At 50.0% G+C, this 12,094-nt stretch overlaps 16 non-coding genes across 16 annotated transcripts; all 16 read left to right on the top strand.

Moving 5' to 3' along the window:
• The first annotated feature begins 210 nt into the window (after positions 1-210).
• trnas-gcu (transfer RNA serine (anticodon GCU)) lies at positions 211-292 on the top strand. Its single transcript has one exon. It is a non-coding gene; the product is annotated as a tRNA-Ser (tRNA).
• Positions 293-807: 515 nt separating this feature from the next.
• On the top strand, positions 808-880 carry trnaa-agc (transfer RNA alanine (anticodon AGC)). The gene has a single exon. It is a non-coding gene; the product is annotated as a tRNA-Ala (tRNA).
• A 681-nt stretch (positions 881-1,561) lies between these two features.
• On the top strand, positions 1,562-1,634 carry trnaa-ugc (transfer RNA alanine (anticodon UGC)). The gene has a single exon. It is a non-coding gene; the product is annotated as a tRNA-Ala (tRNA).
• Positions 1,635-2,316: 682 nt separating this feature from the next.
• On the top strand, positions 2,317-2,398 carry trnas-gcu (transfer RNA serine (anticodon GCU)). Its single transcript has one exon. It is a non-coding gene; the product is annotated as a tRNA-Ser (tRNA).
• A 526-nt stretch (positions 2,399-2,924) lies between these two features.
• On the top strand, positions 2,925-2,997 carry trnaa-agc (transfer RNA alanine (anticodon AGC)). Its single transcript has one exon. It is a non-coding gene; the product is annotated as a tRNA-Ala (tRNA).
• Positions 2,998-3,678: 681 nt separating this feature from the next.
• trnaa-ugc (transfer RNA alanine (anticodon UGC)) lies at positions 3,679-3,751 on the top strand. Its single transcript has one exon. It is a non-coding gene; the product is annotated as a tRNA-Ala (tRNA).
• A 682-nt stretch (positions 3,752-4,433) lies between these two features.
• On the top strand, positions 4,434-4,515 carry trnas-gcu (transfer RNA serine (anticodon GCU)). Its single transcript has one exon. It is a non-coding gene; the product is annotated as a tRNA-Ser (tRNA).
• A 526-nt stretch (positions 4,516-5,041) lies between these two features.
• On the top strand, positions 5,042-5,114 carry trnaa-agc (transfer RNA alanine (anticodon AGC)). Its single transcript has one exon. It is a non-coding gene; the product is annotated as a tRNA-Ala (tRNA).
• Positions 5,115-5,795: 681 nt separating this feature from the next.
• Positions 5,796-5,868, top strand: trnaa-ugc (transfer RNA alanine (anticodon UGC)). The gene has a single exon. It is a non-coding gene; the product is annotated as a tRNA-Ala (tRNA).
• A 682-nt stretch (positions 5,869-6,550) lies between these two features.
• On the top strand, positions 6,551-6,632 carry trnas-gcu (transfer RNA serine (anticodon GCU)). The gene has a single exon. It is a non-coding gene; the product is annotated as a tRNA-Ser (tRNA).
• Positions 6,633-7,901: 1,269 nt separating this feature from the next.
• Positions 7,902-7,974, top strand: trnaa-ugc (transfer RNA alanine (anticodon UGC)). Its single transcript has one exon. It is a non-coding gene; the product is annotated as a tRNA-Ala (tRNA).
• Positions 7,975-8,656: 682 nt separating this feature from the next.
• Positions 8,657-8,738, top strand: trnas-gcu (transfer RNA serine (anticodon GCU)). Its single transcript has one exon. It is a non-coding gene; the product is annotated as a tRNA-Ser (tRNA).
• Positions 8,739-9,253: 515 nt separating this feature from the next.
• trnaa-agc (transfer RNA alanine (anticodon AGC)) lies at positions 9,254-9,326 on the top strand. Its single transcript has one exon. It is a non-coding gene; the product is annotated as a tRNA-Ala (tRNA).
• Positions 9,327-10,007: 681 nt separating this feature from the next.
• On the top strand, positions 10,008-10,080 carry trnaa-ugc (transfer RNA alanine (anticodon UGC)). The gene has a single exon. It is a non-coding gene; the product is annotated as a tRNA-Ala (tRNA).
• A 682-nt stretch (positions 10,081-10,762) lies between these two features.
• Positions 10,763-10,844, top strand: trnas-gcu (transfer RNA serine (anticodon GCU)). Its single transcript has one exon. It is a non-coding gene; the product is annotated as a tRNA-Ser (tRNA).
• A 526-nt stretch (positions 10,845-11,370) lies between these two features.
• trnaa-agc (transfer RNA alanine (anticodon AGC)) lies at positions 11,371-11,443 on the top strand. Its single transcript has one exon. It is a non-coding gene; the product is annotated as a tRNA-Ala (tRNA).
• Positions 11,444-12,094: the final 651 nt, after the last annotated feature.

Here is a 12,094-nt window from a genome sequence, read left to right as displayed (position 1 = left end):
TGAGATGGAGGCAGACGATCCACTCTGGCAACCCCCAAGAAGAACAGGCTCAAAGAAGAAGCCAGCATCACTCCAGGCTTCTACCAAAGTGTTACGCAGCCCCTCGTCGGGGATCTGGAGTCAATCTCCCTGCGTCCATACACCAGCGATCAGCTCACACATTATCCCTCGTCAATTCCCAATGCTACTGGCAAAGAGCGGTGTGCGGCAGATGAGGTGGCCGAGAGGTTAAGGCGATGGACTGCTAATCCATTGTGCTGTGCACGCGTGGGTTCGAATCCCATCCTCGTCGAGAGCTCTTTCTGCTTATGTTGATGCATCTTGTCAGGGTAAGATTGGCTGCCAAAGCAGGCATGATGCAATGCTCAGTTTTCATTTTAATTCACCATGTGGTCTTGCTGCACAAGTCATGTTAAAGACAATGGTCTGATAATACAGTAGTAGAAAGACGTTCTGCTTCCAGAATAGCAACATTCCTAATGGCCCACTTGCCCTACACTGAAAACCAAGGGGAGGAGGTCGGTAAGCATATTGATTAGAACCACCTCCCTCAGTTGGCTTCATTCAATGTGAATTAGCAGTGGCTCTAGTCCACAGTCCCTTGGATGTCCAGTCTCCTCAGTCTGTCTCTAAGGCTGATGGCATTCAGTCACGTTAGCATGACAGTGGATTGTCAGCGAGCCGCCTTAGTCTCTCAGCCACCTCCTGGGCGCTTTGCAGATTTCAGGATTTGTGCCCCTTCCCTATTTTGATCATACAACAAGTATGGACAAAGTGTAGCCTGTAATAAGTAAGACATGTGGCACAGGGGAGTTAGCTCAAATGGTAGAGCGCTCGCTTAGCATGCGAGAGGTAGCGGGATCGACCCCCGCATTCTCCATTTGACACTTTGCTAGTCAGTGTCCCAATTGAATGCATGTGGCTTCCTTTGGCAAATCTTTATTTCACAGGTGTCGAACTCCAGGCCTCGAGGGCCGGTGTCCTGCAGGTTTCAGATGTATTCTTGATCCATCATAGGGGATTCAAATGGCTAAATTACCTCCTCAACATTTCTTGAAGTTCTCCAGAGGCCTGGTAATGAACTAATCATTTGATTCAGGTGTGTTGACCCAGGGTTATACCTAAAACCTGCAGGACACCGGCCCTCGAGGCCTGATGTTGTACACCCCAGGTTTATTTGCACTTCTCTGCTCACTACCTTTCAGGTACTACCATGTTAACGCTGGCTTCAAACCTCATCAATCTTTGACCATATGAAGTGATTGTCTCCCCTCTTACCCTCACAATACTGGCCGATGGCAGCAAAGAGTCCCCCGGCCCAGTCTGACATCTCTTTTCTCCAGAAGCAGCTGAAAGGGGCTTCCAGTGACACTCTCCTGGCGTACTGCGTAGGGCCCAGACTTGAATCGCTCGGAAATGTCTCGTGTGAGTTACGATTGCACCAAAGAGTCTTGTTGTAGTTGACAAGCCCAGAAAACATTGAAAGGGGGGTGTTGTGATTAGTTCCACCTGAGCTGAGGCTCCGTATGGCACGATGAAGCTGCAGTGCTCAACCCTCAATGGGGAATTAGCTCAAATGGTAGAGCGCTCGCTTTGCATGTGAGAGGCAGCGGGATCGATACCCGCATTCTCCAGGACACTTTTGGACATCCGCGAGGAGACCCAAAGCCATGCGTGTAGCCAATCCATTGGGTGTGGGTGGAGAACAAATTCAGGGGTGATTTGTCACACAAGGATAGCAGCAAGTGCGAAAGGCAAGCTTTAGAAGATGGTAGTGAGAGCTGCTCTGATGTGTGGCACAGATGGAGTCTGCAGAGTTGAAGATGATAAGCTTTTGCTTGGGAGTGTCCAGGATGGAACAGATGTGAAATGACCACGTGCGAGGGACAGCTGGGGTTGAGCCGTTTGCAGACGACGTTAGGCCAGCAAGGCTGAGGTGATTTGCACATGTGCAGAGGAGGGATATAAGATATACTGGGAAAAGGGTGTTAAATACGGAGCGGCTGGGCAGGAGAATAAGAGAAAGACCAAAGACAACGTTCATAGACGTAGCCAAGTAGGACATGCAGAGGGTTGGTGTGACAGAGGAGAATGCTAGGGGCAGGGTGAGATGGAGGCAGACGATCCACTCTGGCAACCCCCAAGAAGAACAGGCTCAAAGAAGAAGCCAGCATCACTCCAGGCTTCTACCAAAGTGTTACGCAGCCCCTCGTCGGGGATCTGGAGTCAATCTCCCTGCGTCCATACACCAGCGATCAGCTCACACATTATCCCTCGTCAATTCCCAATGCTACTGGCAAAGAGCGGTGTGCGGCAGATGAGGTGGCCGAGAGGTTAAGGCGATGGACTGCTAATCCATTGTGCTGTGCACGCGTGGGTTCGAATCCCATCCTCGTCGAGAGCTCTTTCTGCTTATGTTGATGCATCTTGTCAGTGTAAGATTGGCTGCCAAAGCAGGCATGATGCAATGCTCTTCTTTGGCTCAGTATTCACTTTAGTTCACCATGTGGTCTTGCTGCACAGGTCATGTTAAAGACAATGGTCTGCTAATACAGTAGTAGAAAGACGTTCTGCTTCCAGAATAGCAACATTCCTAATGGCCCACTTGCCCTACACTGAAAACCAAGGGGAGGAGGTCGGTAAGCATATTGATTAGAACCACCTCCCTCAGTTGGCTTCATTCAATGTGAATTAGCAGTGGCTCTAGTCCACAGTCCCTTGGATGTCCAGTCTCCTCAGTCTGTCTCTAAGGCTGATGGCATTCAGTCACGTTAGCATGACAGTGGATTGTCAGCGAGCCGCCTTAGTCTCTCAGCCACCTCCTGGGCGCTTTGCAGATTTCAGGATTTGTGCCCCTTCCCTATTTTGATCATACAACAAGTATGGACAAAGTGTAGCCTGTAATAAGTAAGACATGTGGCACAGGGGAGTTAGCTCAAATGGTAGAGCGCTCGCTTAGCATGCGAGAGGTAGCGGGATCGACGCCCGCATTCTCCATTTGACACTTTGCTAGTCAGTGTCCCAATTGAATGCATGTGGCTTCCTTTGGCAAATCTTTATTTCACAGGTGTCGAACTCCAGGCCTCGAGGGCCGGTGTCCTGCAGGTTTCAGATGTATTCTTGATCCATCATAGGGGATTCAAATGGCTAAATTACCTCCTCAACATTTCTTGAAGTTCTCCAGAGGCCTGGTAATGAACTAATCATTTGATTCAGGTGTGTTGACCCAGGGTTATACCTAAAACCTGCAGGACACCGGCCCTCGAGGCCTGATGTTGTACACCCCAGGTTTATTTGCACTTCTCCGCTCACTACCTTTCAGGTACTACCATGTTAACGCTGGCTTCAAACCTCATCAATCTTTGACCATATGAAGTGATTGTCTCCCCTCTTACCCTCACAATACTGGCCGATGGCAGCAAAGAGTCCCCCGGCCCAGTCTGACATCGCTTTTCTCCAGAAGCAGCTGAAAGGGGCTTCCAGTGACACTCTCCTGGCGTACTGCGTAGGGCCCAGACTTGAATCGCTCGGAAATGTCTCGTGTGAGTTACGATTGCACCAAAGAGTCTTGTTGTAGTTGACAAGCCCAGAAAACATTGAAAGGGGGGTGTTGTGATTAGTTCCACCTGAGCTGAGGCTCCGTATGGCACGATGAAGCTGCAGTGCTCAACCCTCAATGGGGAATTAGCTCAAATGGTAGAGCGCTCGCTTTGCATGTGAGAGGCAGCGGGATCGATACCCGCATTCTCCAGGACACTTTTGGACATCCGCGAGGAGACCCAAAGCCATGCGTGTAGCCAATCCATTGGGTGTGGGTGGAGAACAAATTCAGGGGTGATTTGTCACACAAGGATAGCAGCAAGTGCGAAAGGCAAGCTTTAGAAGATGGTAGTGAGAGCTGCTCTGATGTGTGGCACAGATGGAGTCTGCAGAGTTGAAGATGATAAGCTTTTGCTTGGGAGTGTCCAGGATGGAACAGATGTGAAATGACCACGTGCGAGGGACAGCTGGGGTTGAGCCGTTTGCAGACGACGTTAGGCCAGCAAGGCTGAGGTGATTTGCACATGTGCAGAGGAGGGATATAAGATATACTGGGAAAAGGGTGTTAAATACGGAGCAGCTGGGCAGGAGAATAAGAGAAAGACCAAAGACAACGTTCATAGACGTAGCCAAGTAGGACATGCAGAGGGTTGGTGTGACAGAGGAGAATGCTAGGGGCAGGGTGAGATGGAGGCAGACGATCCACTCTGGCAACCCCCAAGAAGAACAGGCTCAAAGAAGAAGCCAGCATCACTCCAGGCTTCTACCAAAGTGTTACGCAGCCCCTCGTCGGGGATCTGGAGTCAATCTCCCTGCGTCCATACACCAGCGATCAGCTCACACATTATCCCTCGTCAATTCCCAATGCTACTGGCAAAGAGCGGTGTGCGGCAGATGAGGTGGCCGAGAGGTTAAGGCGATGGACTGCTAATCCATTGTGCTGTGCACGCGTGGGTTCGAATCCCATCCTCGTCGAGAGCTCTTTCTGCTTATGTTGATGCATCTTGTCAGGGTAAGATTGGCTGCCAAAGCAGGCATGATGCAATGCTCTTCTTTGGCTCAGTATTCACTTTAGTTCACCATGTGGTCTTGTTGCACAAGTCATGTTAAAGACAATGGTCTGATAATACAGTAGTAGAAAGACGTTCTGCTTCCAGAATAGCAACATTCCTAATGGCCAACTTGCCCTATACTGAAAACCAAGGGGAGGAGGTCGGTAAGCATATTGATTAGAACCACCTCCCTCAGTTGGCTTCATTCAATGTGAATTAGCAGTGGCTCTAGTCCACAGTCCCTTGGATGTCCAGTCTCCTCAGTCTGTCTCTAAGGCTGATGGCATTCAGTCACGTTAGCATGACAGTGGATTGTCAGCGAGCCGCCTTAGTCTCTCAGCCACCTCCTGGGCGCTTTGCAGATTTCAGGATTTGTGCCCCTTCCCTATTTTGATCATACAACAAGTATGGACAAAGTGTAGCCTGTAATAAGTAAGACATGTGGCACAGGGGAGTTAGCTCAAATGGTAGAGCGCTCGCTTAGCATGCGAGAGGTAGCGGGATCGACGCCCGCATTCTCCATTTGACACTTTGCTAGTCAGTGTCCCAATTGAATGCATGTGGCTTCCTTTGGCAAATCTTTATTTCACAGGTGTCGAACTCCAGGCCTCGAGGGCCGGTGTCCTGCAGGTTTCAGATGTATTCTTGATCCATCATAGGGGATTCAAATGGCTAAATTACCTCCTCAACATTTCTTGAAGTTCTCCAGAGGCCTGGTAATGAACTAATCATTTGATTCAGGTGTGTTGACCCAGGGTTATACCTAAAACCTGCAGGACACCGGCCCTCGAGGCCTGATGTTGTACACCCCAGGTTTATTTGCACTTCTCCGCTCACTACCTTTCAGGTACTACCATGTTAACGCTGGCTTCAAACCTCATCAATCTTTGACCATATGAAGTGATTGTCTCCCCTCTTACCCTCACAATACTGGCCGATGGCAGCAAAGAGTCCCCCGGCCCAGTCTGACATCTCTTTTCTCCAGAAGCAGCTGAAAGGGGCTTCCAGTGACACTCTCCTGGCGTACTGCGTAGGGCCCAGACTTGAATCGCTCGGAAATGTCTCGTGTGAGTTACGATTGCACCAAAGAGTCTTGTTGTAGTTGACAAGCCCAGAAAACATTGAAAGGGGGGTGTTGTGATTAGTTCCACCTGAGCTGAGGCTCCGTATGGCACGATGAAGCTGCAGTGCTCAACCCTCAATGGGGAATTAGCTCAAATGGTAGAGCGCTCGCTTTGCATGTGAGAGGCAGCGGGATCGATACCCGCATTCTCCAGGACACTTTTGGACATCCGCGAGGAGACCCAAAGCCATGCGTGTAGCCAATCCATTGGGTGTGGGTGGAGAACAAATTCAGGGGTGATTTGTCACACAAGGATAGCAGCAAGTGCGAAAGGCAAGCTTTAGAAGATGGTAGTGAGAGCTGCTCTGATGTGTGGCATAGATGGAGTCTGCAGAGTTGAAGATGATAAGCTTTTGCTTGGGAGTGTCCAGGATGGAACAGATGTGAAATGACCACGTGCGAGGGACAGCTGGGGTTGAGCCGTTTGCAGACGACGTTAGGCCAGCAAGGCTGAGGTGATTTGCACATGTGCAGAGGAGGGATATAAGATATACTGGGAAAAGGGTGTTAAATATGGAGCGGCTGGGCAGGAGAATAAGAGAAAGACCAAAGACAACGTTCATAGACGTAGCCAAGTAGGACATGCAGAGGGTTGGTGTGACAGAGGAGAATGCTAGGGGCAGGGTGAGATGGAGGCAGACGATCCACTCTGGCAACCCCCAAGAAGAACAGGCTCAAAGAAGAAGCCAGCATCACTCCAGGCTTCTACCAAAGTGTTACGCAGCCCCTCGTCGGGGATCTGGAGTCAATCTCCCTGCGTCCATACACCAGCGATCAGCTCACACATTATCCCTCGTCAATTCCCAATGCTACTGGCAAAGAGCGGTGTGCGGCAGATGAGGTGGCCGAGAGGTTAAGGCGATGGACTGCTAATCCATTGTGCTGTGCACGCGTGGGTTCGAATCCCATCCTCGTCGAGAGCTCTTTCTGCTTATGTTGATGCATCTTGTCAGTGTAAGATTGGCTGCCAAAGCAGGCATGATGCAATACTCAGTTTTCACTTTAATTCACCATGTGGTCTTGCTGCACAAGTCATGTTAAAGACAATGGTCTGCTAATACAGTAGTAGAAAGACGTTCTGCTTCCAGAATAGCAACATTCCTAATGGCCCACTTGCCCTACACTGAAAACCAAGGGGAGGAGGTCGGTAAGCATATTGATTAGAACCACCTCCCTCAGTTGGCTTCATTCAATGTGAATTAGCAGTGGCTCTAGTCCACAGTCCCTTGGATGTCCAGTCTCCTCAGTCTGTCTCTAAGGCTGATGGCATTCAGTCACGTTAGCATGACAGTGGATTGTCAGCGAGCCGCCTTAGTCTCTCAGCCACCTCCTGGGCGCTTTGCAGATTTCAGGATTTGTGCCCCTTCCCTATTTTGATCATACAACAAGTATGGACAAAGTGTAGCCTGTAATAAGTAAGACATGTGGCACAGGGGAGTTAGCTCAAATGGTAGCGCGCTCGCTTAGCATGCGAGAGGTAGCGGGATCGACGCCCGCATTCTCCATTTGACACTTTGCTAGTCAGTGTCCCAATTGAATGCATGTGGCTTCCTTTGGCAAATCTTTATTTCACAGGTGTCGAACTCCAGGCCTCGAGGGCCGGTGTCCTGCAGGTTTCAGATGTATTCTTGATCCATCATAGGGGATTCAAATGGCTAAATTACCTCCTCAACATTTCTTGAAGTTCTCCAGAGGCCTGGTAATGAACTAATCATTTGATTCAGGTGTGTTGACCCAGGGTTATACCTAAAACCTGCAGGACACCGGCCCTCGAGGCCTGATGTTGTACACCCCAGGTTTATTTGCACTTCTCCGCTCACTACCTTTCAGGTACTACCATGTTAACGCTGGCTTCAAACCTCATCAATCTTTGACCATATGAAGTGATTGTCTCCCCTCTTACCCTCACAATACTGGCCGATGGCAGCAAAGAGTCCCCCGGCCCAGTCTGACATCTCTTTTCTCCAGAAGCAGCTGAAAGGGGCTTCCAGTGACACTCTCCTGGCGTACTGCGTAGGGCCCAGACTTGAATCGCTCGGAAATGTCTCGTGTGAGTTACGATTGCACCAAAGAGTCTTGTTGTAGTTGACAAGCCCAGAAAACATTGAAAGGGGGGTGTTGTGATTAGTTCCACCTGAGCTGAGGCTCCGTATGGCACGATGAAGCTGCAGTGCTCAACCCTCAATGGGGAATTAGCTCAAATGGTAGAGCGCTCGCTTTGCATGTGAGAGGCAGCGGGATCGATACCCGCATTCTCCAGGACACTTTTGGACATCCGCGAGGAGACCCAAAGCCATGCGTGTAGCCAATCCATTGGGTGTGGGTGGAGAACAAATTCAGGGGTGATTTGTCACACAAGGATAGCAGCAAGTGCGAAAGGCAAGCTTTAGAAGATGGTAGTGAGAGCTGCTCTGATGTGTGGCACAGATGGAGTCTGCAGAGTTGAAGATGATAAGCTTTTGCTTGGGAGTGTCCAGGATGGAACAGATGTGAAATGACCACGTGCGAGGGACAGCTGGGGTTGAGCCGTTTGCAGACGACGTTAGGCCAGCAAGGCTGAGGTGATTTGCACATGTGCAGAGGAGGGATATAAGATATACTGGGAAAAGGGTGTTAAATACGGAGCGGCTGGGCAGGAGAATAAGAGAAAGACCAAAGACAACGTTCATAGACGTAGCCAAGTAGGACATGCAGAGGGTTGGTGTGACAGAGGAGAATGCTAGGGGCAGGGTGAGATGGAGGCAGACGATCCACTCTGGCAACCCCCAAGAAGAACAGGCTCAAAGAAGAAGCCAGCATCACTCCAGGCTTCTACCAAAGTGTTACGCAGCCCCTCGTCGGGGATCTGGAGTCAATCTCCCTGCGTCCATACACCAGCGATCAGCTCACACATTATCCCTCGTCAATTCCCAATGCTACTGGCAAAGAGCAGTGTGCGGCAGATGAGGTGGCCGAGAGGTTAAGGCGATGGACTGCTAATCCATTGTGCTGTGCACGCGTGGGTTCGAATCCCATCCTCGTCGAGAGCTCTTTCTGCTTATGTTGATGCATCTTGTCAGGGTAAGATTGGCTGCCAAAGCAGGCATGATGCAATGCTCAGTTTTCATTTTAATTCACCATGTGGTCTTGCTGCACAAGTCATGTTAAAGACAATGGTCTGATAATACAGTAGTAGAAAGACGTTCTGCTTCCAGAATAGCAACATTCCTAATGGCCCACTTGCCCTACACTGAAAACCAAGGGGAGGAGGTCGGTAAGCATATTGATTAGAACCACCTCCCTCAGTTGGCTTCATTCAATGTGAATTAGCAGTGGCTCTAGTCCACAGTCCCTTGGATGTCCAGTCTCCTCAGTCTGTCTCTAAGGCTGATGGCATTCAGTCACGTTAGCATGACAGTGGATTGTCAGCGAGCCGCCTTAGTCTCTCAGCCACCTCCTGGGCGCTTTGCAGATTTCAGGATTTGTGCCCCTTCCCTATTTTGATCATACAACAAGTATGGACAAAGTGTAGCCTGTAATAAGTAAGACATGTGGCACAGGGGAGTTAGCTCAAATGGTAGAGCGCTCGCTTAGCATGCGAGAGGTAGCGGGATCGACGCCCGCATTCTCCATTTGACACTTTGCTAGTCAGTGTCCCAATTGAATGCATGTGGCTTCCTTTGGCAAATCTTTATTTCACAGGTGTCGAACTCCAGGCCTCGAGGGCCGGTGTCCTGCAGGTTTCAGATGTATTCTTGATCCATCATAGGGGATTCAAATGGCTAAATTACCTCCTCAACATTTCTTGAAGTTCTCCAGAGGCCTGGTAATGAACTAATCATTTGATTCAGGTGTGTTGACCCAGGGTTATACCTAAAACCTGCAGGACACCGGCCCTCGAGGCCTGATGTTGTACACCCCAGGTTTATTTGCACTTCTCCGCTCACTACCTTTCAGGTACTACCATGTTAACGCTGGCTTCAAACCTCATCAATCTTTGACCATATGAAGTGATTGTCTCCCCTCTTACCCTCACAATACTGGCCGATGGCAGCAAAGAGTCCCCCGGCCCAGTCTGACATCGCTTTTCTCCAGAAGCAGCTGAAAGGGGCTTCCAGTGACACTCTCCTGGCGTACTGCGTAGGGCCCAGACTTGAATCGCTCGGAAATGTCTCGTGTGAGTTACGATTGCACCAAAGAGTCTTGTTGTAGTTGACAAGCCCAGAAAACATTGAAAGGGGGGTGTTGTGATTAGTTCCACCTGAGCTGAGGCTCCGTATGGCACGATGAAGCTGCAGTGCTCAACCCTCAATGGGGAATTAGCTCAAATGGTAGAGCGCTCGCTTTGCATGTGAGAGGCAGCGGGATCGATACCCGCATTCTCCAGGACACTTTTGGACATCCGCGAGGAGACCCAAAGCCATGCGTGTAGCCAATCCATTGGGTGTGGGTGGAGAACAAATTCAGGGGTGATTTGTCACACAAGGATAGCAGCAAGTGCGAAAGGCAAGCTTTAGAAGATGGTAGTGAGAGCTGCTCTGATGTGTGGCACAGATGGAGTCTGCAGAGTTGAAGATGATAAGCTTTTGCTTGGGAGTGTCCAGGATGGAACAGATGTGAAATGACCACGTGCGAGGGACAGCTGGGGTTGAGCCGTTTGCAGACGACGTTAGGCCAGCAAGGCTGAGGTGATTTGCACATGTGCAGAGGAGGGATATAAGATATACTGGGAAAAGGGTGTTAAATACGGAGCAGCTGGGCAGGAGAATAAGAGAAAGACCAAAGACAACGTTCATAGACGTAGCCAAGTAGGACATGCAGAGGGTTGGTGTGACAGAGGAGAATGCTAGGGGCAGGGTGAGATGGAGGCAGACGATCCACTCTGGCAACCCCCAAGAAGAACAGGCTCAAAGAAGAAGCCAGCATCACTCCAGGCTTCTACCAAAGTGTTACGCAGCCCCTCGTCGGGGATCTGGAGTCAATCTCCCTGCGTCCATACACCAGCGATCAGCTCACACATTATCCCTCGTCAATTCCCAATGCTACTGGCAAAGAGCGGTGTGCGGCAGATGAGGTGGCCGAGAGGTTAAGGCGATGGACTGCTAATCCATTGTGCTGTGCACGCGTGGGTTCGAATCCCATCCTCGTCGAGAGCTCTTTCTGCTTATGTTGATGCATCTTGTCAGTGTAAGATTGGCTGCCAAAGCAGGCATGATGCAATGCTCTTCTTTGGCTCAGTATTCACTTTAGTTCACCATGTGGTCTTGCTGCACAGGTCATGTTAAAGACAATGGTCTGCTAATACAGTAGTAGAAAGACGTTCTGCTTCCAGAATAGCAACATTCCTAATGGCCCACTTGCCCTACACTGAAAACCAAGGGGAGGAGGTCGGTAAGCATATTGATTAGAACCACCTCCCTCAGTTGGCTTCATTCAATGTGAATTAGCAGTGGCTCTAGTCCACAGTCCCTTGGATGTCCAGTCTCCTCAGTCTGTCTCTAAGGCTGATGGCATTCAGTCACGTTAGCATGACAGTGGATTGTCAGCGAGCCGCCTTAGTCTCTCAGCCACCTCCTGGGCGCTTTGCAGATTTCAGGATTTGTGCCCCTTCCCTATTTTGATCATACAACAAGTATGGACAAAGTGTAGCCTGTAATAAGTAAGACATGTGGCACAGGGGAGTTAGCTCAAATGGTAGAGCGCTCGCTTAGCATGCGAGAGGTAGCGGGATCGACGCCCGCATTCTCCATTTGACACTTTGCTAGTCAGTGTCCCAATTGAATGCATGTGGCTTCCTTTGGCAAATCTTTATTTCACAGGTGTCGAACTCCAGGCCTCGAGGGCCGGTGTCCTGCAGGTTTCAGATGTATTCTTGATCCATCATAGGGGATTCAAATGGCTAAATTACCTCCTCAACATTTCTTGAAGTTCTCCAGAGGCCTGGTAATGAACTAATCATTTGATTCAGGTGTGTTGACCCAGGGTTATACCTAAAACCTGCAGGACACCGGCCCTCGAGGCCTGATGTTGTACACCCCAGGTTTATTTGCACTTCTCCGCTCACTACCTTTCAGGTACTACCATGTTAACGCTGGCTTCAAACCTCATCAATCTTTGACCATATGAAGTGATTGTCTCCCCTCTTACCCTCACAATACTGGCCGATGGCAGCAAAGAGTCCCCCGGCCCAGTCTGACATCGCTTTTCTCCAGAAGCAGCTGAAAGGGGCTTCCAGTGACACTCTCCTGGCGTACTGCGTAGGGCCCAGACTTGAATCGCTCGGAAATGTCTCGTGTGAGTTACGATTGCACCAAAGAGTCTTGTTGTAGTTGACAAGCCCAGAAAACATTGAAAGGGGGGTGTTGTGATTAGTTCCACCTGAGCTGAGGCTCCGTATGGC

The sequence above is a fragment of the Mchenga conophoros genome, linkage group LG12 (assembly GCF_057382185.1).
Source record: "Mchenga conophoros isolate Kocher_MC1m ecotype Shallow Benthic linkage group LG12, M_conophoros_male_GT1.1, whole genome shotgun sequence".
Classification (NCBI taxonomy): Eukaryota; Metazoa; Chordata; class Actinopteri; order Cichliformes; family Cichlidae; genus Mchenga; species Mchenga conophoros.
The sequence above is the reverse complement of the archived record's forward strand: the minus strand, read 5'-3'. Positions and strand labels throughout refer to the sequence as shown.